The following is a 24,933-nucleotide window of genomic DNA, read 5'->3' as shown; positions in this document are numbered from 1 at the left end:
CATGTGTACAGGATTGCACTGTTAAATAGTCTTCAATGTGTTCTTCAATGAGTGGCTTGGTTTGCACTCAAGCAAAGCTTTGAAATACATGGCCATTGCTATTGAGGAGCTTTGTCAAGGTCCCTGTTGTCCCTAATTGGACAGCCCTTCAAACTGAGAACTCTTCCATATGCAGAACTGTCCCCCAACAGAGGACTGTCATTTAGAGGATGCATGTCATCCTGCATCTGGGAGAAGAAGATGATGGTGATATTTATACCCCACCCATCTGGCTGGGTTTCCCCAGCTACTCTGGGCGGCTTCCAACAAAGTATTAAAAACATAATAAAAGGTCAAACATTAAAAAATTTCCCTAAACAGATGACCCATCAAGCATCCTGGTACCAAACCCATTCAGGATTGTAAAAGTAATGACTTTAAAAGCGCTTTGAATTGTTCTCAGAAAGTGGAAGTCTGTGCTGCTCACATGTAGAGGCGACACATGAGCAGGGTGAATGGCAATGAGAACACCAAACTCTGCCCGCTGCTCATTGCCCATGAATTGTGGAGGGTCTGAAGCAGGGAACCTCTTCTACTTGTGGAAGCTCACAGCATGATTGAGAACCTCAAAACAAAATACAGCTCCCACAACTCTTCGGGGAGAAGCTTTGGACTGTTTAAAGTGGTATGTCGGCATCCGTCTGTCTCAAGAGACAATGAAGTGCACCTCCAGGGGTGAAATCAAAGCACTGTGTTTGAAGCACTGAAATGACCTCCCTGGGGCGCAAGCTCAGGCACTGTGTGTTGAGGTCTTGGGCTACCCATATTACAGGACCTGCCTCTCAAGCCTCATTGATATGGTCCAAAGGAAGCAGAGCAAAATGCTCAGCACCAGCATGGCTGCAGGAGTTGCCAGAAGGAGGAGTACAAGACACTATCCAACTGTTTTAGGGACTCCACTTCAGATTTGTGTATGCTTTATTCCTTAACCTTTTCTTCTCCTGAAGATATCCCACAAAGCAATGGAGGTTTAGGACAAGAGTTTTCGTACTCCTAGATGGACTACTTTCCTAGGTTGATGAGCCCTATCTGACCCTCACTCCCCTCTACAGCACATGCAGAAGCTGCCTTCTTGACTGTTGGACCCACTATTGGTCTTGTCTGCTCAATCCGCTGGAGCCTGTCTTTGCATGCAGGGCAAGTCCCTAACTCACTGAGGATTTGAGACCCATCAGCTACCCTCACCTGGTTTAGCAGGCCCATCAAAGCAGTTTCCCAAGGTGTGGTCACTGTTGCATGCAGACAGCTTCTGGGAGCTACAGGTGAGAGCTGAGTGCAGGGTGGGGGGTCAAAGGTGGACAGACTACCCCAGAAGGAGCACAATGTGTCCCCCACCAGAAGTACTACCCCTCCCCTAACACCCCAGTGGTATGATACTGCTGTAAATGCATAATGAAGATGGGGCCTTAGTTTCATTGTCTAGGGTTCTTATGCTTACAGAAAGCCTAGAAGACTTGTCATGTACCCTCCCCCCATGTTTTGTCAATGTATGAACATGTTCAAATGAAGCCCCACTGCTATCCTGCCCCACTTCAGCTTATCTTATTTCCAGGACACCCATTTTGGGTGTTTGATAGCAAAATGATAACAAATGACTGGTGCTAGTTGGAAAACAAATGCAGCAGGAGAAATACCCTGATGAAAATCCTGTATGGTGATCCTAACCTTTTATCTAGAAAAAAAAAAGGCTTGAAATTTCAGTCTTTTATGATCTCATTGGCCAGCTGACAAATGAACATCAAAAGTCTTTCAATAATTCTTCACCTTATTTTAAGTTTCTCACAAATGAAGGAAATAATGGAAAAGTTAAAGATGAAGAAAAAAAAGTAGTATGAATTTTGGTCCACTCCTGTGAATAGTTACTTAGTTCAGGAAATGATTTTTTTTACAAAACAAAACAAAAAACAAAACTTGAAATCCAATACATTAGTCAGGTGGAGCATCATCAATGATCACTAGCCAGATTCTTTTTCTAAAAGAGATGTATACTATTCCCACCTGCCTCTCTTCTGATATAAAAACCACCAGCAAATTCCACATCCTGTTCTAAGATCTCCTTCTGTCATAAGGGTTTGTTTGTTGTTCCCTGTGTGATGAGCAGCAGTGCTAGCCTCTGGAGACAATGTTCCTCCAAACTCGTAAGATTATCTTGTGAAGAAATTATCCTGGTTGCCTGCTAAGATTCCTGGAAGCTAAAGACAAAGAGAACTAGTTTCATAGTGGGATATTATTCTTTTACTTTGATTATGCCTGAGGAATGCTACTTTAAATTAGTTTCATGCACCTTCACCTGAAGCCCAAAGTTCTGATGGCGAAGGACCATGCTATGCTTAAACAGAGGTGTGGGGAGAAACATGCAGATCTCCATATGTTGTTGGATTTTATTTCTCATAATTTCTGATTTAGCCATGCTGGCAGGGAGTTGAAGTCCAACACCATCAGGAGGGCCACATGCTCTCTCCTACACATATCCTGATCCATCCTGGGGCTCTGATCCAGGAGCCCCCATTCAGGTTGAAGTCCCCTGGATATAGTCTAAATTAGTTTAGGGGTGGTGACAATGTTAATTACTTCTTCTTCTTCTTCTTCTTCTTCTTCTTCTTCTTCTTCTTCTTCTTCTTCTTCTTCTTTCCAGATTAAACATACAGCCCTGATTGATAGTGTGCAGGCAAGGGTCAGTTCCTCTGCATTGAAGCCACTTGCAAAGAAACACTCTGGATTGATGCCTCTGTTGAACAGCTGTTGTGCAGAGTCATCAGTCCTGTGTGGTGCTGCTTTGCAAGTCTTTCCTTGAGCGGAGGCATTGATCCTTGAGGCAGGCAGGGCATCAGGCAGGAAGGAGTCAGGCAGTTGGGGGCTCTTCCCTTCTCCCAGGAAGACACCAGTGGTACATCTTGGCCTTTTTATGGGATATATGATGCCTGCCTCTCCTTCCTGCCTTGTGCCCTTCCCTTCTTACATCATCAGATCCCTCTTGCTCATCCAACCTGACCCACAGCAATCTATCTCAGACGAGGCCTGAATCTCTTTGAATAGACCCAGTTTGGCTCAGGATTTGGGCCTTGGCCAAATCCAGTGCACACCTCTACATCACACTTTTTGGTGTTAATTGGAGACACTATCCAACCAAAGTGGTACTTGGACACTTGAAGGCCACACATGCTGGCAACTTCAGTCCTGGCTTGTCCTGCCTCTGTTCTTCGTCTTCACTGCAGGATCAGCTTAGGTTGTATATGAGGCCACAGAGGTAGCTTCCTCTTCTGGCTTTGCGCTCACATGGCACACCTTTGTTTTGGGATGAAATGATAAAGTGGGCAGCTGCTTAGCAAATGCACCCAAAATTTCTGAAATCACATTGCAGGACTTCTGGTAAATAAACGTTCTGTCCATTATGCTTCAATGGATAATGGCTGACAACATCAGTCACTCATTCTTAATCATTGCACATTTAATTTATTGCAGATTAATTAAGGTCAGCTTTCTTAAGTATGTAAATACAACCTTCTGATTTTTCACTCACATCTCTGCTTCGTTCACCAATAAAGCAGGTGTGTGTCTGTGGAGTATTACTTAAATAGTAAAGGCAGAAATAGAAAAAAGTAGCCTGTTGAAAACTGCCTCTTAAAGGCATAGACAAATAAATCATATCTGTGATTTGTCCCTATTCTTGCTTTAGGCTGCACTCCTAATCCCACTTACCTGGGGGAGTAAACCCAACGGAATTTAATAGCTCTTAAACATGGTTCGGCTTAGGGTTCTCAGGCCACCTTCTTGTCCCTCTTACCATTTCCCCTCCTCTGCTACCCAAATATTCTAAATTTATTTGTGTGCTTTGCATAATTTATTCTGAGAATACGTTTGGTGTTTCTGTAGTGCCAAATTCTGATACTCTTGGCACCATTATGAAAATGATGCCGTTACGATTTGAGTAGAATTGATTTGAAAAGAGACATCTGCTTCTATTAAATATTTCTCATCTTTCATCAACATTTCATTAGAAGCTTTTTCCAAGCAGCTGTCATAGCAGGGCCTTTAAGATTTGGTCTTTTGATAGTGTCCTAGCTTAGATAGAGGAACTGCAAAGATAAGAAAGTTGGGGTGATTGGATTGAATTGTGACAGCAGAGAAACTGTTTTTTTCGTTGCTATGCAATTTCCCCAGAAGAGCAGGGATATCATTTACACTTAAGACAAATTCATTTGAAGGGAGTGAATGACACAAGATGGATCTGCTAATGACAGAGTCGAACTTCAATTAAGCAAACAACAAAAGCACAGATATCAGTGATGATTGAAAGATGCTTACCAAACTGAATGGGTTTGTACTGTTCCAGACAGAGCGTATTTTGTTTTGTTTTCATCTTTTTTCATGTTCTCTTGTTGTCTGTTGATTCAGAATCCACAATTCTTCAGTCACCTATCCTGGATTTTGATTGTGGCAGTTCAGACTGTGAAACGGTACCACAAGAGGAAATATTGAGAACACAATGCTGACAAACATGCTTAGTGATTATGTTGATCGAGTCTCATCACTCTGTTCATAACCTGGTTAAACAAGAGTGATTCGTGAGCCGATGGGGGTACACTGGATCCATGGGGCTTCCACAGATGATGCAAAGACTGCGAGCCTGTGTATTCTTACCTGGGAATAAGCCCCACTGAATGCAAGCATAGGTGCCAACTCCCTGAGGCCCTGGGTGCCTGAGCACCCACAAATTTCAGTGCCAGGGCCATGCATGCTGCATGGCACCTACAGTCTGAGGCACCCAATGTCACATGGTCAAATTGGCGCTCCTGAATGCAAGCATACTTATGTCTGCATAAGCAACTGTAGGATTGTGCTGTAAGCTGCAATCTTACACACACTTAACTGGGGTTAGGACTACTGAACTTCACAGAGATGGCTTCCTGGGGATTACTGGAATACATGAACACTTTAAAACTGCAGTTCTGAACACATCTACTAGGGAGCAGCCTTACTGAACATAGGGGGCTTACAGAGTCTCTCTCTTTTCCCTTTTCTCTCTTATGCACATTGAAACAAACATGCCAGTTTCGTTGATACAAGAGTTACACTGCAATCATACATCCATTTACCTGGGAGCAAACTCCATTGAACTCAGTGTGACTTACTTCTGAGTAAGAATAGACAGAATTGCGCTGTTCATGTGGAAAGCAACTGTTTGTAAGAATGAAGCCTCAAAAGATTGTTAATCTGGTAAACACATGTTTCCTTGCGTTAAGGAAGCTACAGTTTTAAAGATGTGTCAGCTGCTGATTTATTTCTCCCTTTTTTGACAGCAGGGAGAAACAAGCTCTTTTTAAGGAAAGCTCTTTTTCTGGTGGTGATGCCGCTAGAAAGGTGCACTGGAAAACTCTGGGACTTGTATTTCTGAAAGTCCAAATGCTCTTAACATCTTAACATACATACATAACATGGGTTGAAGTCAGAGGGGAAATGCAGATAGATTGATTGTCTGTTGTGAAAAGCTGCCAGAAGAGCTGTGTTCAAATCCCCAAACAGCAAGGAGCCTGAAGGCAATTCAACCATCTCCCAGCATCATTATCCAATCTGTAAAATAGGAATACCAATGGTCCATGCTATGGGATTTATTTTGAGGGCAAACAACAACAAAAATGCCAGGTCCCCACCCCCCGCAGCAGATGTGTCCTACTTGAGAAGAAAAAATAAAAGCACTCACACATTATAGATACCATCCACAGCAAATCATATCCAGCAATGTCATGATGTACACATAAGCACATGTTACTCCATATTTGTTTGTTTTTCATTTTTACATTTATGTCTCACCTTTCCTCCAAGGAGCAAAAAGTGTAGCAGGCATCAATCATGACAGGAGGATCACATGATCTACAGATCTACAGATCTCCCCATTTTGTTTTGTGATATGATCTGTTGTTTCCTGATGCAATATTTTGGGACTTCGGAAAATGATGAAAACAGTTCTCGGTCCCATCCACTCTTTCAGCACATCACAGAGCTATAAAGTTGTCTGGTTCAATTCACTCAGATTGCCTGTATCTACTCCATACTGGAACCACAAGGGCATTCTGTAGGACAGGGGTAGGGGTTCAGTAGCAGAGCTGTGCTTTGGAGACACTGAAAAAAAACCCAGCTGCGAATCTGAATTTTGTGCATACTAGAATTCTTTCTTTCTCTGTGTGTATCTCTTTTACCATTCTCAAATAAATTTCAACCTTTTTATAAAACAACATTCAAACGGCAAAAATATTCCACAAAATTATTGGGGGGGGGGGAGAGACCATGACTATCTAAAGTGACATCATAGCACTTTAAATGTATGGTGTGGATGTGGCCAGAATACAACTAAATTAGCATCACTCACCTTAACTCCCCCACCCAGATGTTCACATCAGCATGATTTCAATTTATTATTTTTGTTTATGTGCGCACTAGAGGGCACTAAAGGGGGGGAATGTCCTCGCCCTTATGCAAAGACTAGAGATGAATTAGGAACAGTTTAAGGACCCCAATCAGTGTGAAGCTGGCTTGAGAAACACCACATCAAACAGTAGTATCTTATAGCAAAGTGAAGGGTACAGATTCATTTGAACTGATGTCACGTGAACATGGATTAAAAACCCAGCACTGGAAATGCAGTAAATGGGAATGTGAACCCAGCCCAGTTTGTGGAGCAGGGCACCAATGGTTAACACCTGCTGTGGAAACTAATAAGTCTCAATCAGGAAGCAGATAGATGGATGGCATCCTCTGAGACTGACACCAACCTAACTCTGCCAACAAGTGCTCAGAATAACAATTGACCTTCCACTTTCAAGTACCGACAGACAGTTTAAGGAACAATGAGATATAATCAAGACTTCAGATAATTTGCATCCTTAATGCACAAGGCAACTTATTAGTGAAAAAGCTCATTTGTTAGAGCTTGGAAAGACCCAGCAGATCTGGCACTGACATACAGTATATGGTGCAGGCAGCTCAGTTGATGCACAAGAGGACACTGACCAATGTGACATCTTGTTCATACCTGCCTGGTACAATTCCCAGTGTGAGTAGAAAGGCCATGGAACATTCAAGAAAACTTGACTTGGTACTGCCTCTTTCATCCTATGAATAGGAGTGTATTTTCAATAAACAGAACATCTGTGGGTATGGGCTTTTTAATGAAGAAGGGGGGATCAGTCTTTAATTATTCCAGGTTTTACTATTCAGACCTATATGAGGACATCCCCATGTCTACTCCCGTGCATTGTTTCTATGTGAAATGTAAGGTGTGAATGGTAACAGGGTGCTTTTTAGTTACCTGGGTTGGGTTGCAATGTTAACAGGACCCCACCCCACCCTGTTAACAGGACCCCACCACCACAAAAACTTCATGTTGCTTAGTCAACCTGATGTGCTTGGAAGTGCTTCTACTTTACTAATAGTATAATCGGATACATCCCTTTGGAAACTACTTGAGTAATTCTCAGAAAATTCTAACAACAACAACATTCACTATACTTTGCACTAAACTAATAAATAGAAATTATGCATCATGGTAACCCAAATTCTACACAAATTCTGCAATCTGTATAATTAAGGGAATGCAAATATGATTGATTATTTTACATAGTTTATTTTTCATCTGTTCATCATAGGTAGAGGCCAAAAAAAAAAGTGTTTTGTTGAAGACCTAGTCCTTTATCATTGGCAAACCTGCTGAGTGCAAACACATACAGCTGGTTGATTTCTGAGATTTCTACAGATATTGCACACATGCTTGCATTCAAACCTTACCAGCTTAAGAACTAGAAACACAATCCTTTTAAACAAAAAGCTAAAACTCTCAGGATAATGAATTTTATGTCTAATAAAACCAGCAATGTTTTGCCTGAGTTCCGCGCCCCCCCCTTTGTATGGCACAACTGCAGAATTAAATAACTCTCAAAGGCCTTGCTTATATTAGTTTCCTTCAGTCAAATTTTACACAAGGCATATATGTACAAAACAGTCAAGTAAATAAATGGGGGGAAATTAGAAACTAGAACTGGAAACATTCAGGACTAGTAAGGAGAGCATTATATTTTGCCATGACAGTTTATAGCTGACCTTGGAGTCACCATACTCAAAGAAAAATCATTCAGAAAGAAGCTGGAACGTGAAGCTGTAGAGTTAGAGTTCGTTAGCAAATTTGATACTTCCCCCTCTTGGGTAGAAAAGGCATTATGAATGGTTTTCTCACTGAGGACAGTAATTGTCCCCATGTGGTGTTAATGCTCTCTTTCTAGCTACACAGACTGAACACTAATTGACATGAGTTGGGTGCCCTATATGCCCTCTGGCAACAGTGGGAGTGAGGCCCACCTACGTCTGAATGAATCACGAAGCATCTACATTCTCAGACTTCTATAATGCTGGGATACCTAATTCTGATTATATCATATGCTGTTATCTCTTGCACTTCCTCTGCTTTAAGTTTCATGACACAGATCTGGTTTTCATTGACTGCATCCATACTTACATATGTACCTACAAATTTTCCATACTGCTACAAGCATCTGACAAAATAGACTGTGGTTTAGGCTACGAAAGCTCATGCCATAGTCCTAAACACTCTTTCTAGGAAACAAGCCTCTTCGAATATAGTGAGATTTACTGCTGAGTAAATGCATTTGCTTTGTGCTGTTTGCCTGTAGCGCCTCAGTTGTTGTTGGACTACAACTCCGATCATCTCTGATCATTGGCCATGCTGACTGGGGTTGATGTAGGCTGTTGTCCAACAACATCTAGAGGACCATTCCTACTTTACAGTATCACACAATTATTTGATAACACCCCCCCCCCCAGACATTTAAAGCGCATTACATTCCTCCTGTGAGTCCTATGAACTGTGGTTTGTCAAGATGCTGGGAATTGTAGGTCTGTGAGGTGTAATCTACAGTTCCTAGGATTTTTGGGGGGATGTAATGTATAATGTGTGTGCAACCCTTTGTTGTACCTGTTTTTTTTCACATGAAAGTTTTACTTTGAAATAAAGTTGAAAATGACAGGCAACGAACAGGAAGAACACCATGTAATAATACAGTAAAACCACTTATTAAGAGAAAATAAGTGAAAATAAAAGCCCCTAATTTCAGTCTTAATATATGGTGGGTGGGCTTATAGGACACTCATAGTAAAGCAACTTGAGGAAAGGCTTGCTAACCATTGTGGGAGCTTGGATGTTTAAGTTACGGAGGTGACTCATAGTCAGAAAAAATAAGCATCCATATTTGACTGGAATGTGAACAGAAGTGTGAGGGTCTTTCAAACAAAAGATTAAGAAAACCAAGGTACCATAATGGAAAGCTCATTTTCAACATCAACTTTTTAAAAATTGGAATTCATTGCTTGCTGTGCTTATGGAGAAGGTTTACACATAATCATGGTCTCCCAACTTTTATCAATCTACTGCTTTTTATAAGATTGCTTGGAAGATTTCCAGTTGCATGCTATACATGATTTTAGCTCAATAAGCAATTGCTTTAGAATATCTTTTTTTCCTGGAATCCAGGGTCACTAGTTTCAAAGCCATGATGAAGCATAGCTTTGGTCCCTGCTGGCTAGAGAAATTCCTGGTAGAGATCAGCAGCCATGGTGCAGAATTTCTACACTGCTGAATGTTTCTCTTTGCTGTTTCTCCATCACCGGTGATAACTTCTGATGCACAGCAGCAATAATAATAGTATTCTGTCCCAGGTGACGGTCTCAGTCAGATGTGCTTCAGCTCAAGCAGAAAGTTCTGGATGAGAGTTTGGGTTTCAGGAGGGCAAGCAAAGTAAGGCAGTTTTCAGGAATGCAAAACAAAACAAAAGTTCTTTTTCAAGTTCCAATTAGCACCCTGGATAGCTCCCTATTAACACTCAGGCTAGACTAGAGAATCATTTGACCAGATGCAGCTTCAGTCACAAAGAACCCCAGACTGAGACTTAAACAGGACTTCGGTCCAGTCTGGGAAGTTAGTTCTGTTCTTCTAGAGACACCTCTTCCTATAAAAGTGGCCTTGCCTGCTTCAGCAACCGTTGACTCGCAATATAAGGAAGACTGTCCTCAGAGGTAATCAGAGTGATCTCATCAAGCTGTGACACGGTTTCCTGAAAATGAGAGCCTTCTGGGAAAGCAGAGTTATCCAGCACCAAATCTGAGGACTCTTTCCCCACTAGCTGTAGAGTCTCATCCCCCCCGAAGTGGGAGAGTCTGGCCCCGGAGTCAAGCTCTTTTTCACTTGTTTCTGTTTCATTTTTCACTTAGTGTTTCCTCCAATTTCCTCAGCCTCAAGCCCATTTCAGCTGTTCTTCTTGTCAGAATTGAAACACATAAGGGAGTGGAATTGAGGTTATATCTGCCAACATTGCCCCCCCCCCCCGCCCCGGCCTTCATATATGGAGGCAAAAAGCATACATCTAAATCAGGGTCACTAGCCTGGCACCTCTGAATGCCAGTGTGCCTTCTTATGCCACCTGCAAAAGTACTCAACAAATAGTTCCTTAAAAAGCCACAATGCGCATGCAACTATATGCTATTCCTGCCCAGTTCCTGTTTACACTGACTTGACCTCCTCCTTTGAAGTTCTCATTCCAACATGCCTACATTTCACTAAATGCCAGAATTGAACACCCATTCTCCCATCTGCTTTTAACAAAGGAGAGGCACCAGGAGCAAAGGCAGTGGTGGCTGTTGTAGGTACCTTTTCCCATTGGCAGGGGGGTACGTTTGCATCATTTTGTGTGCCTGCCTCTTCTTTTTTGTTGTTGCTCTTTTAGATGCTGTAGCCATTTTGTGTTGTGGCTACGCCCAGCAGCCATTTTGTGACTGACAAATGTGCCCACTAGCCCCAAAAGATTGGTAACCCAAATGTCTGGGTTAGTATTTTGGGTTGCATGGCTTATTTTATGTGGCCATTTTATTCAGTTAGCAATTTATTGCAAAGTGTGAAGCACCAGCTCATCAAGGCACACTAGACAAAAAATCCAGAAATTTGTATTAAAACAAGGAACTTTTTCTTTTTACTGCAGACTCAATAGCAGATCATTTGATATGCAGAAAAATGATCATGTCAGTGGAATATGCACCCAACAGTTTATTCTGGGAGTAAAAATGGCTTATGTATGCACATGTGTTTGGCTTGTAGGATTACTTAGGACTATCAGAAATGGCTACATTGATCATGTCAACCCATTAGAAGTTTTATAGATAGATGATAGATAGATAGATATAGATAGATAGATAGATGATAGATGATAGATAGATAGATAGATAGATAGATAGATAGATAGATGATAGACAGACAGACAGACAGACAGACAGACAAATATGTGACACTGTATTGTGAAGTAGCTTAATTCATTTCATTTAGTGTGAAGAATTTGCGGGGTGGGGTGGCCTTTTCCTTTAACGCTGTTAGAAAGCAAAATTTTGGAAAAGTGGATTGAATCTGAAGTCACTAATGATTGGATTTTTCTCTGTAATGGAAAATATACATTGTACTTGACCTCCTCCCGCCCTCTAACTTTAATAAAACTCTGGTCATAGGTAGTATGGCGTAGAAGAAACCAAACACACATTTTCTTTACACTAGCTTCTGGTATATTGATGGCTCTGGTATAAAATCTATTTATTATGTTTGACTCTCAGGCACTATACTTCCTTTCTAGGAATTAGCCTCTGAGGCATCTACACAGAGATGTAGCACCATTTTCCTTATGGGCCTTGGTGTTTAGCATTCGGTCATAGACAACCTGCTAATCTGAGCATTTTGTAGCACACCTCTGGATGCCACATAAAGCAGCGTGGGCTACACCTTTGGAGCAGGTGATCCTGCGCATGTAAAAGCAGAAGGCAATGTGTTTTGTTCTCAGGAAAGTGGTACACTATGAATTCCTAAGAGAGAAACACAGCTGCTCTCCAATTGCACATGAGAGCATCATAAAAAGCATATTCTCATATGGTGGACTAGCTTGTAAAATCAAAGGGTGTGGGTGTGTGAGAGAGTGCATTGCATAGGGTGAGCCTACACATACTAAACATTCTCCCAGCTCTCCCTGTTGTAATCTTTTATTGTTTGTCTCTCCAATCTCCAGCCTATCTAGGAAACAGAGATTTTCTATGTGTGTTTACAAGCGTGTGTTCTGTGTGTATGTGCTCGCGCGCACACACACATGTATGTATGTTGGGCAGGGTTGAAGGATGAAGGATGGAACAGAGAAAGAATTGGGAGTGACTGCTGAATTAATGAAATTGTATATGATAGTGCAGACTTGGCACACATTTGGGATTTGTAACTTCCCCCCAGACTTTCCAGCGTAAAAAAGAAAGAATTCCTAATGGTCACATTTGTCATTGAGAATTTAAGGGATCCCCCCCCTCCCCTTCTTACTTAAAAAAAAAACACACACACACCACAGAGACCAGATCAAATAGTAGGTTTTCAGTTCTGGAAATTACAGACGCTGGAGAGCCAATTAACCACAACTCCCATCTCTTGGCCCTAGTTTAATGTCTTTATTGCCCATTCAGATTTCTTTCCCTTGCACAATCCGGAGAGATGGTGTAATCGGGCTAATTTTGGGACAGTTATCGTGCTAATATAGTCTTTACAATTACGCGGCAGAGCAGGTGCCAAGGCCGCATGGCTGTGCATTGCCAAGGTGCAAAACAAATTCAGCGTTCAATCAACCTGAGAGAAAAAGGACAATTCTCATTTGCATAAACATGTAGCCACGGAAACTGAAGGCACAGAGGTATAAGGAAAAGAGACCTATTTTACATGATGTGCATAGAATATTTGACAGTTTAGATTGGAGGCGTCATTGATGTGCGTAGGAATGGTACAGTTGGTTGCCATGGATATGGTTTTCCCTACTGGCAGCGCAAAGATTGGCAGGGATGGATGCAGGAGGGGGGGGGAAGACACACATACACATACAAACGCCTAAACCACTGCAACTCTCTGGCAGACTCATTCTTTTCTTTTGTTGAGAAGCTATGTATCCTTTCTATGCTAATGACAGCTCATCTAGTATGCTGTGTAATCTAGCAACACTGATATTTCTATAATAAATCATTTATGTGTAATGTGTATTTATATAGTGCATGAACATATATAAAGTATAATTTCATACATACATATTTTCATAAAGCGGTGACATAGACAGAAATAGGAAGTGAGCTGAAGATGCATAATATATAAGGAAACATACTTATATTTAGTTTAATTTGTTTCCCTGATTTGACATAGAATAGAAACACCCCCAGGTGTGTTTTTAATGTAATTTATTATTAGTATTTATTTATTTATTTTAAAAAAATCATTCACAAGCTAACATAAGCAGCATTCTACAACTCATTCTGCAGCTCATTTACACTGGAGTAATCTTATTAAAATTGAAGGGTTTACAGAGGGGTAAAGAAATAGTCACCTGAATGCCTAACATTCAGGGTAAGTATAATCCTGTAGAATGCTTGTATTAAAGGAAGAACTTTTAAGGTTGGTTTAATAGTATAGAGTAAATCAAAATTGAGAGATGGTTTCTCTGATTTCACTCCAGTATATGGATTTAGGCATATGCTTTTTCTTTAAAATGAAAAGTCAGGTGGAAACCTTACAGCTATTCACTTCATTAAAATGAATATGGATTTAAAATCCTGATCTGCAGCCCAATTAAGCGGTGGGTCTGGATATAAGCTGATTGAGTCCATTTGAACTCAGTGGAACTAAACAATTTAAAAATAAACATATTCCTATATATTTTTAAAGCTTACACCTTACTTTTTCCCACCAGTTATATTCTTAAAATAAGTATGTGTTAATATTAGCATGTCCCAGTTTCCAAACGGAAGGTCAATAAGCCACAAAAAAGGTGGCACAATACCAAGCAAGCACCTTGCATGACAAATTCAGCACTCATTTGTCATTCATTATAAAATGTAAAACAAACAAAATAAGTAGCTGACCTCGAGACACCTACATGCATCTGATTTGGCATCTATAGTCACAGCATGATGATCATTCGTGCCCCAAAGAATTTGCTAGATTTGTCGTTTGGCATGGATGGCAACCCACTAGTTGCAGGTGATTTGTTGTGTGTGACTAGAGCTGAATTAGGAGCAGAGGACATTTGTTAGAATGACTAAGACTGTGGGCCTAACCCTTCTTTCCTGGTGGTAAACTCCATTAAAGTCAACAGGATGTACTTCTGAGTTAACAGGGTTTGGAACGCAACCTAAAGAAATAACACAACATGGTAGAAAGGAAAAAAGAATAAAGGGTCATGGGGCAGATGTATTTGAAATCTCAACAGGGTACATCCTTTTCATATGAGAAGAGACGTCCTTGTAGTTTTTCAAGGCCTTTATGTTAAACAGGGTCATTTCTTTCACAAATGCAGTGGCTGAGACTGGAGCTCTTTCAATTATTCTTTGTATGAAAGTGGAGTTAGCAGAATTCCACTTCATCACAAGCATTCTTTTAGCAAATATTGCAATTCCCTTCTTGATATTAGCTGATAGAACCAGGCTATCCAGAGCTTCTAGTGTGCACAAACATGCACAACACTTCAGGACTTGGGAAGAAGACATTCATGGCTTGGCAGTAGTGAAATATGTATGATTGTATGTGAACCTGGTCCCAGATGGTTCCAAGTGCTTTGGAAAGGCAGCTTCCTAGTGTTTGACTAAGCCCACAGTTGTTCTCTCATTGATCTGATTATGTCTTCTGACTGACATGAAGCTCTCAGATCTGGAGGTTGGGCTGTTGGCCTCACCTCCTGTAATAGAGGTGGGTAAGATTATACCTCACCTATGCTGTAGAGCAGGACACGGGTGGTGCGGTGGGTTAAACCACAGAGCCTAGGGCTTACCGATCAGAAGGTCAGCGGTTCGAATCCCCGCGACGGGGTGAGCTCCTGTTGCTCAGTCCCAGCTCCTGTCAACCTAGCAGTTCGAAAGCACGTCAAAGTGCAAGTAGATAAATAGGTACCGCTCCAGCGGGAAGGTAAACAGCGTTTCCATGCGCTGCTCTGGTTCGCCAGAAGCGGCTTAATCATGCTGGCCACATTACCAATAAAGCGAGATGAGCGCCGCAACCCCAGAGTCGGCCACGACTGGACCTAATGGTCCCTTTACCTTTACCTTATGCTGTAGAGCAGCATTTCCTAAACTTGGGTCTCCTGCTGTTTTTGGATTACAGTTCCCATCATGCCTGACCACTGTTCCTGCTAGCTGGGGATGATGGGAACTGTAGTCCAAAAACAGCTGAAGACCCAAGTGTGGGGAAACCCTGCTATAGAAGATAAAAATATCATTATAATATTATTAAGTCCTATCTTAAATGACAAATACAGGAAGTCTTGGTGTGGGGAACTTTTGGTCTTCCAGATATGGTTGAATTACAGCTCCTCTTATCCCTGGCCATTGGCCATGCTTCCTAGAGCTGATAGGTCTTCTGCAACATCTGGAAGGACAAAGGTTCCCCACTCCTTTCTTAGTGTTTACTCTTTATACAGTTGTGAACTCTGTTCTTGTTGTTTTAGGTAAATAAGGTGCATTAAATATATTTCCCCTAGGTTTTCCCTTCTGTTTCGCAAACTCTTCTGTGCCAGGATGTTCAAGGGCACAGGATTAAAAGACCAGGGTGTGTGTGTGTGGGAATGCATATGCAATTAATAATAATAATAATAATAATAATAATAATAATGTGCCTCAATAAGCCAGTACGCTATAACCAAATTCTGAATTCTGTAGAAACATAGCATGGATGTTCTCACAGTGTTTGGATAACCACCTCCAGTATTTCAAGCTGTGAGCATAATTCTTAGCATTCAGAAAAAGAAATTCTGCAAAAATCCGGTACTTGTGGACAAGCATATGCTTGCCTGAATTGCAGCGAAATGTTGGCATATATTATCATGCAGAGTTCCTTGAATATAATTCATTCTGAAGCCATCATAAATATGAAGTGACTTGTTGAAAATCAGTCATTGGACATTCATTTAAAAACCATGAGCAACCTTTGTTGAGTTCAGAGGCCTGGGGCTCTTAGAATCAAGAACCTGGACTGAGGCTATGTTTGTTAACGAAGAGGTCTATTTTATTTCCTTGCTCATAGTTACATACAGACCAGTGTTCTTCCTTCCAGAATTCCCTGTAAGTCCAGGAGTGATCATTGACTAGGACCTAATAATTCTGAAATCCTGGTCTAGATCGAGGAATGAATCTGCCGAATGCCTTACAGCCTCCTTCTTCCATTTCCACTACTGACTATACTTCTACTGGTATTATTCAAATGCCCTATTATCCCACTCCTGCCATGGTCCAACTCACACACAGCCCTGGCATGATACAATTGGCAGGGTAAGGGAGTGATTCTTGGGGTTTAGCACCTATCCTCACTGTGCGTAGATCTTCTTGAAGATGGGAGGTTGCCTTATACTGAGTCAGACCAATGGTGTGAGTAGAAGCAACTCTCTAGCCCTACTTTTGAGATCTTTTTAATTACAAATGGCAGCAACTGAATCTGGGGACTTGCACATCTGCTCTACCACTGAGTTGTAGGTCTTGAATGTGCACCGGAGCCTATCCTCCTCACACATATTTATGCCTGTATGCTCCAGTTCATGTTCAAAATTCTAGGCATGGTGGAGGAGGATTTGAAAGCCCAAGGCTCCTCCATTGCTTTTGCACCCCAACACATGTAAAACCCACATCAGGGATAGCCCAGCATGGTGGCTTCCAGATGTGTTGAGCCCCAGTTCCCTCCAGAACCCTTGTACCGAGTTTGGCAATGATATCTCAAGAGCCATCTGGACACATAGAGAAGAAACAAATGGGCAAACCATTTTCAAAATATTTAGTAAATGGCAGTCTCTCTCATTAGTTACACAGACCAGAATATCTGTATCTGACAGCATTGTTGCCAACACCAGCATATTATGGATTACATGTCCCTCTGGTTGGACTCCTGGCACAACCATTAAGATATTTCCTTTCAAAACAAGCATTTAGTAGATTACACTACGAGTCCATCAAGGAATAGGGTCTTACACACACACACACACACACACACAGAGAGAGAGAGAGAGAGAGAGAGAGAGAGAGAGAGAGAGACTTCTGTTTCATCCTGGCATAGCTGAAAAATTATATATTTCAGATTTTCAAAATGTCAAATGTGTCACTTTGTGACTGGCACTGAATTGTGTCACTGTGGATGAGTCAACCTGCATGTCCCAATATGAACTTCTCCTTATCCATGCCTCTAGATTGGATCACCAATCATTTTCAATTTGAACTCTGTGCTAGTGTTGCTTCACCACTGTGCATCCATTTTAATATTGTTTAGTAATTCTGCTGTGATGCCTCTAATATGTTTATCTCTATCTTTAATTTTACTTATAGATGCATGATACGATTTACAGTTGAATAGGATGACTTTTTTTAAAAAAAAACACCACACCTCCCATCAAGATATATTTTTAAAAATCAAATTTTATACACTCTGCAACTTCCAGATTTGCAAGTGAACTCAATTTCCATCCTTTCAGCAGGATCCCAAGTAGTTTAACTGCTATCATTTAATGAAAATCTGATCTGGTTCTATACTGTTCTTTAAAAAATATAAACCATACTGTACTGTTAAAGGAACCCCAATTCTGGAGTTTTTCCTCACAGGGTTGTTGTGATGATAAAATTGAGAGGAGGGATCCACACATGTTTCCTTCCGTTTCTTGGAGGAAAGGCAGGAAAGAAATGTAATAAATAAACTCATCTATCTACAGATTTCTGTGATCTTTACAGAATGCAACTATCATGATGGTATCTGATTATCTTTGTACATATATCACTTTTACAAATTAATACTAGGGCTGTGAAAGCAACACCATTTTACTATTCCCAATTTAGCAATCCTGTTCAAGCCACAAGCCAACCCAAACTGCTAAGGCCCTGCCTCACTCTGCTCCAGGCCTGATCCAAGCTACAAACTGAATTGAGGGCCTTGCATAGTTCTAATATTTAAATTCTAATTAAACAATAGGTATGGGAAAGAGGAATTTTCATGCAGAAAATGCTATACAGCTATTAAACATAGAGGAACCCTTTTCTGCTTCTCCACCTGACTCTCTCCCCCCCCCCCCTGAAAGCTGTTTGGTCAGGACTGGCCAATGACATTCTTCTGCCTGAAGGAAGGGACAAAATGATGCCCTTTCTATTTCATGTGAAAAAGCTGAGTGGCCTGCCAGCTGAATCTGACTTCAGCACTGACAACAGGACAGCATCCTCCAATGTACTTGAAGGCAGCAACCCTCCTTAGGAGGTGCAGAGCAGGCCGCGTGGCACACACAAACCAGCCCACCAACATTCCCCCACTGCTCTTCACCCCTAATCATCTTCTGTCAAAGGCAGTAGCCTCAGTCTGCCTAATGATAGGGGCGGCCCTAACCATGATACATGTTTTCCCACAATAAAAACTAAACAAGGCACACAGGTGTGCACCTTTTGAAATCAGTAGATTTAAATGTGCTTAGCTCTTTTGTGCCTGTTCATGTTCAGCTACCAGCCTATAAATGCAACTTAAGCAGAATTGAAATGGGAGGGACCTTTAAAAATTCAAAGGCTGGCATTATGTTTTAGTCAAGTGTTTCCAAAAAAGAAAAGAAAAGGGCTGTGATAAAATGGTCAGTCTTTAAGGTGCTTTCAGCCACCAGTTCTCTAATACCAGGTTTCTGCTTCCTAAATTGTTAATACATTTCACAGGCCAAATAGTTTGGAAGTTTTCTTATTGCTTTATCTCCACATAAAGTCACACTAGTGTGTCCTCACCCCAATGATCATGTGAAAAGGGTTTCTCATACATACTACAGCTGTTTGCATTGGTGAATCACGGAATTGTACATCATTTAGTCCACTGCACTGAGTTTCTTCAAACTCTATAATCCAAAGCAGGATCCCTAAAACTTTAACATTTCTGACAAATTTAATGAATCGAATCAGTGAAAAATCACATCTTACTGTCCATGTTATAGTTTAGCACAAGCAGACAACAGGAAGGAAAATGTGACACTGCTTGCCAGAAGTGTTGCTATGAAAAGGAATCGAAGAAAATAAAGAAAAATGACTTATACTGAGTCAGTGTGTTGTTCCCTCTAGCTCAAAATCGGTGATATCGACTGGCAATGACTCTCCAATGTCATCAGGGATCAGACGCAGCATCACACAATTTCAGGGGCAAATCACAGCTAAATCATAACTAAACATAACTATTAAGGGTTAAGGGTGGCATTAAATGAAAGCTCCATTTACACTATACATTAAAAGCAGTACCATACCACTTTAAACAGTTATGACTTCCCCCAAAGAATCCTGGGAACTGTTGTCTGTTAAGGATGCTGAGAATTCCCATAATTTTTTAGGAGACTTCATGGTTACTAAAACTGGTATGATACTGCTTTAAATGTATTGTGCACATGGGAGCCTAAGTTTTACTTTGAGTAGACCTTTTGAAACTAATGGAACTAATTTAGTCAATTTTAGTGGGTCTGCTCTGAGGAAAACTTAATTGACTATCAGTGAAAGTTCTGTAGTAAAATATGGGAGGGACTTTTTTCTTCTTCCAAAAAAAGAAACTTAACTCTGAAATGCATGCAAAAAGCATCTTGTATATGGGCCACTCAAGTAATGTATAACAGGTGATATGATCTATTCTGAAAGATATACAAACGTTAAGTAATATGGAATGGAGATTTCTCACTGTTGCCATGCTCATAGCAAGAGATCGTTTTTCTATGATCCTACATGATATTTCTCCTCCAAAATAGGATAATGGATGCATGAATGATGGAAAGGTACGGTAAGTAAAACTTTGAAAAACCCACAAGATGACCCAGGAAGTGGTTTTCCCATCAGTGAAAGAACTGGTCTCCAAGATAATTCACCCAGACAAACCATCAAGGAAGGATAAAATGAGTCACTCTGTTTTTCACATTTCTTTGCATTACAACACTTTCCTGAGCTTTGCTGTGTTGATTTTATGTGTAACTTACCACATGGACAAGAGCCAGAATCCTTCAGAGTTATTGCAGGGAACAAGTCTTAATCCACTTAATTTCCCTCTGTTATCTCTTTCTACAGCTTTGCTGTTCCAGTTTTTGCACCGTTTCAGGAGACATTCCCCCCCACTCATTTCTTGTACGCAAATTGCACGCCATAAATATTCTGCGCTTACTTCGCTGCAAAATCCAACTCTTACAAATGGATGTGGCTGCATTGCATTGCAAACCTGTATCCACTGCCTGAAAGTTTCCCAGTGCTTGTGGGAATCCCCTGGGATCAAACTATTGTGCATATTCTCACCAGAGTGGGAAAGAAAAAATATAGTGGATTTTACCCAGATAAGTAGTCGTTTTCATTTCGTATACTAATTTGATCACTGAGATGAAAAGCCACATTCAATATTATTTGGGGGAAGCTATGACTGTATCATTACCACTTAAATGTACAGTGGTACCTCAGGTTACAGACGCTTCAGGTTACAGACTCTGCTAACCCAGAAATAATACCTCATGTTAAGAACTTTGCTTCAGGATGAGAACAGAAATCGAGCTCTGGTGGCACGGCAGCAGCAGGAGGCCCCATTAGCTAAAGTGGTACCTCAGGTTAAGAACAGTTTCAGGTTAAGAACGGACCTTCAGAATGAATTAAGTTCTTAACCCGGGGTACCACTGTATAGTGCAGATGTGGCCTGTATCCAAAATCAATGGCATGAGAGTTTCTGCATTGATGTGACCAATGGAAGGGTTATAAAGCTGAAGTCATCAGAGAGAAAGTCAGTTTTGGTCAAGCAGGTTCCAGAATCCACAGAGTTTTTTTAAAAAATGCACAGATGCAAACATCCCTTACACCAGATATCCAGAGGGGGGTAGCCAGGGTAGTCTATTGTAGCCAAAAGCGTAAGGGATCTTGCGGCTTCTTAAAGACTAGTGCATTTATTGTGGCATCTGCTTCCATGGATGGTGCTCCACTTTATCATAGAAGAATGGACTTCCACTTCATATGACAAAATGATTGATCTGTGGAAGTGAACTCTAGTCCACAAAAACCAGAGGCAGTATTATTCTGAATACCAGTTGCAGGAGGGGAGAGTGTTCTCGTACTTCAATCTTGCTTGCAGGTTTCCCACAGATATCTGAATGACCACTGTGAGAAGAGGATGTTGGACTAGATGGGTCATTGGCCTGATCCAGCAGGTTCTTCTTAAGCTTTATGTTAAAGTCCTTATGGTGCCACAAGACCCATTGTTGTTCACACCAGATCCATTGTGTCCTGATAAGTCCTAAATTTCAAACCAAACTAACATGCGCTTGCTGATTTTTGTAGCATTCAGCACTGACATCAGGCAGGAGAGAACAATGAGTGAGGCAGCTCCTTAATCCACACAACCCTCTCCTGTGCCTTTTGATTGTAAGATTTCTACTCATCCACTGCACCAAGAGTTAGTATTTCTCATTACTGTTCTTCAGATTACTGTGCTTCTAATCATTTGCGTTTTAAGCCAATGAGGAGGAGGGAGGGAATGATTAGGTTCACAATACAATCTACCCCTTCATAATTTGTAGGAAATTGAGAGCAAAACATTAAAAATTGAGTGCTGCTCAATAATTCATAATTCCTCAAAAGTGAAATCCACCACTGAAATTCAAAGGCTTTACTCATCTCTAGTAACAGCAGTGATGGGACTGGAGGAGCTCCAGGCCAAATTTACCAACAGTGGATGACAAATTATATTTTCCAGTTTCATCGTTGGAGAAGGATTGCTGAGAGACACAGAGAGACACTTCCGGGGAAGGGCTGAAAAAGCTGCCCTAGAGACACCTCTCTATTAGACCTCAAAGGCTCACTTTAAGTGGCATTTGCACTATAATCCCAAACTGGGCATTTAAACAAGGGCAGCAAGCTTTAACTGATTAATCCATATGATTTATTGATTTAAGCACTTTGGTGGAATTGTAAGTTTTTCCACAATCAGTTGGTTGAGCAATTTCCAATGCATGTGAGGGTCTCCCTTCCTCAGTCCAAGCTCTCTGTGGATGGAAGGACAGCAACTAAGCAAACAGGATGGCAGGAGGATGCTGGTGTAGCAATATGGCTTCAACACTTGGGCCAACACCTATTTCTCTTCCCTTCCCACCTCTAGGAAAAGCTGCAGCCAGAACAGATTCTTTCCTCTCTCTCCTTTTTGCAAGATTACTTGTATCACAGGAGATATGGAGAAGCTCTACAGGTTGGGAGTTGGAGGTATGGTTTTTCAGTGGTTCTACTCCACCACCAGCACCACTTACAGAGTCTGATATGGGGGGGGGGTATTGTGACCTTGCAACACAACTAGGGGGGCATGTCACTATTCTGCCTCCCATGCTGTTGCTATAGACATATGAGGCCATCAGACACCTTCACCAGGGGATTTGGGGCATAGTGTCACCAGTAAGCAGACAACACCCAACCTGGCCCTCTGAAACAGATGAGGCTGTGGCAGTGCTTCAAGATAGTAAGGGACTGGATGAAGCTGAATCCTGACAGTTTTTGAAGTTTTGGGGTCAGTGGCCTGTTCTAGATGGGGCCTAACCCCCCCTTAAGGAGCAGGTTCAAAACCCAGTGGTCTTCCTTTATCTATCATTGTCAGTGGAAGCCAAGTGGCTTAGGTGGCTAGGAGAGCCTTTGAGCAGCTCTGCCTAGTTTAGCAGCTACAGTTATTCCGAGAGAGAGAGAGAGAGAGAGAGAGAGAGAGAGTCTAGTTGAATGTTATGGTTTCGTAATATCTTAATTACTGTAATGTCTTAAAGACCATCTGGAAACTTCAGTATGTGCAGAATGCTACTGCTAGGATGCTGTCTGAATTATCTGTGAAAAATCATGGTACACCTATTTTGTGTGGTCTGCACTGGATATTTTATGTGTCACCAGGCCACAATTAAGATGTTAATGTTGACAAAGCACTCAACAACTTGGGACTTCATTATCCATTGGCGTGTCTTTTGCTTTACCAAGTAACATGGGACCTAAAATGGGCAGAAGAGACCCTTCTTGTTGTCCTGTTGGTGAGAATGATTCACAGTACACTAACATGGGATTGGGCTCCTTTTCAGAAGTGGTGCCCCCAGAATGAAATTCAATCTCCCTAGAAGCTCAGCTGGTCTCTACATTGATGGTCCTCTGGTGCCAAGTCAAAACAGGCTATCGGTGGTGCTGATTGCACTCTCCAAGGTTCTGCAGTTGGGGGAGTAATATGTCTGCTGCTGTATCTATATATAGTTAAATCTCTATTTGTTGCTACTTTTTCTTGTTCTGAAGTTTAGATTGCTATTTCAATTATAGGTTATATTTTTAATCTGTATTTTGTTGACTTGTTTGTAAACCACATGGAGATTCATTTGTGAAAGGTGGTTAAGAAGTGCAACAAATAGATAAGTAAACCTTGCTCTGATTGTAAACTCCTATGTTGGTGTCACAACTTGTTGAAGTTGGCACACTTGGGAAAAGCTTGCACTGAAATCTACAAAGCTGATTTTTAAGTAAATGGCCGTGTTTATATGGCAAGCCCTTTGTGTACATGTCCCCATTTTTTTTATTAGTGCACACACACATACAGCCACACACACGTGCAGCACCATCTGAGATCACTGGTTCCTCTGGCTCATTTAAACCTTTTAATCTTCCCTAGCCCTCCTGTCTGTGTCATAAACTAAGGGTGCCTGGGATTGAATTTAGCACCTTTAATACAAAAACCTGGTGCACAGTCACAGTGCTACAGTTCCTTTGCCCAGTGGAAATGTGTCCATATGGGTGTGTGTCCTTCTTGGGGGACAAATGGGGAAGCCATGCTTACACTATAAAGGCAATGCGTCGAAGATTAGGGAGGAATCTTCATTTTGCATTCCGGTCTCCTCCTTGCAGTTTGTCCACAAATAGCTCCTGGGTAAGACAAAATATAATGTGACAATATGGGCATTAATCGGTTTCAGTTTAAAACATCTTTGAAATGGGCTAAAAACTATGATTGCTCCAGATAATGTTTCCTTTTCAAGCATTTTTTTGCCACACATATTTTTGTCTGAAGAGCTGAGAGAAATAAAATGATATACTGTATTATATCACCTTGGTGGACTAGGTGCACAATTGATAATAGTTATACTGTTTCCGAATGCATAACCTCATACAGTTACAGCAGTTAGCGGCACTAAATTTTCCTTAAATGAATGTCCTTTGACATAACATAGTAATCAATGGGATGGATGGTCTTTTTTCCCCCTTTACTGTCCCCCCCTCCCTTCTGTTCACATTATCCTGCAACTATTTGCAAAGTTCTCAAAATATGTTGATTTTGTATTGTCCATATAGTGATGCCAGCATCTTATTATGGACATGTGGCTCATTAGTTGGCAGTTCACTGTGTAGTCAATATACACCACCCCCCCAGCCCCAATGTTTTGCTTGAATTCATTGTCTGGGAAGTGTATTTGTATTCCACACTGCGTAAAAATAATTCCCAGGGTTAGAATTCTGCTCCTAATAATAATTTCAAATTCACCCTTTCTAAAATTTACTAATATGTGATTTAAATAAAATTGCAGTGTATCTTCTTCCCCAATGATTAATTTTATTCAGAGAGCTTTTCTATCATAATCTCCCCCTGATATTTACAAGGAGAAAGAAAGGAAGGAAGGAAGGAAGGAAGGAAGGAAGGAAGGAAGGAAGGAAGGAAGGAAAAACACAAGGTGATGATCCTACAGAATTAAATGCATCTGCTTATAATCTGAGCAAATATCCTGGAATTGTTACTTTGCAACATCAGATGCCCCATTGCTGAATCACTTTGCACCAGAT

At 41.2% G+C, this 24,933-nt stretch overlaps 1 long non-coding RNA gene across 2 annotated transcripts in view; it reads left to right on the top strand.

The window, feature by feature from the left end:
* The window catches only part of LOC114606932 (uncharacterized), an 83,227-nt gene that overhangs the window by 23,718 nt on the left and 34,576 nt on the right, over positions 1-24,933 (top strand). Inside the window, exons 2-3 of one of the 2 annotated variants that reach the window (XR_003709005.2) lie at positions 21,430-21,544; positions 22,247-22,347. This is a non-coding gene — a long non-coding RNA (uncharacterized LOC114606932). The remainder of the gene's footprint in view (positions 1-21,429; positions 21,545-22,246; positions 22,348-24,933) is intronic. The other variant, XR_013394578.1, reaches the window with a different exon arrangement.

The sequence above is a fragment of the Podarcis muralis genome, chromosome 11 (assembly GCF_964188315.1).
Source record: "Podarcis muralis chromosome 11, rPodMur119.hap1.1, whole genome shotgun sequence".
In the NCBI taxonomy this organism is placed as follows: Eukaryota; Metazoa; Chordata; class Lepidosauria; order Squamata; family Lacertidae; genus Podarcis; species Podarcis muralis.
This window is presented reverse-complemented; position numbering and strand designations above follow the sequence as displayed.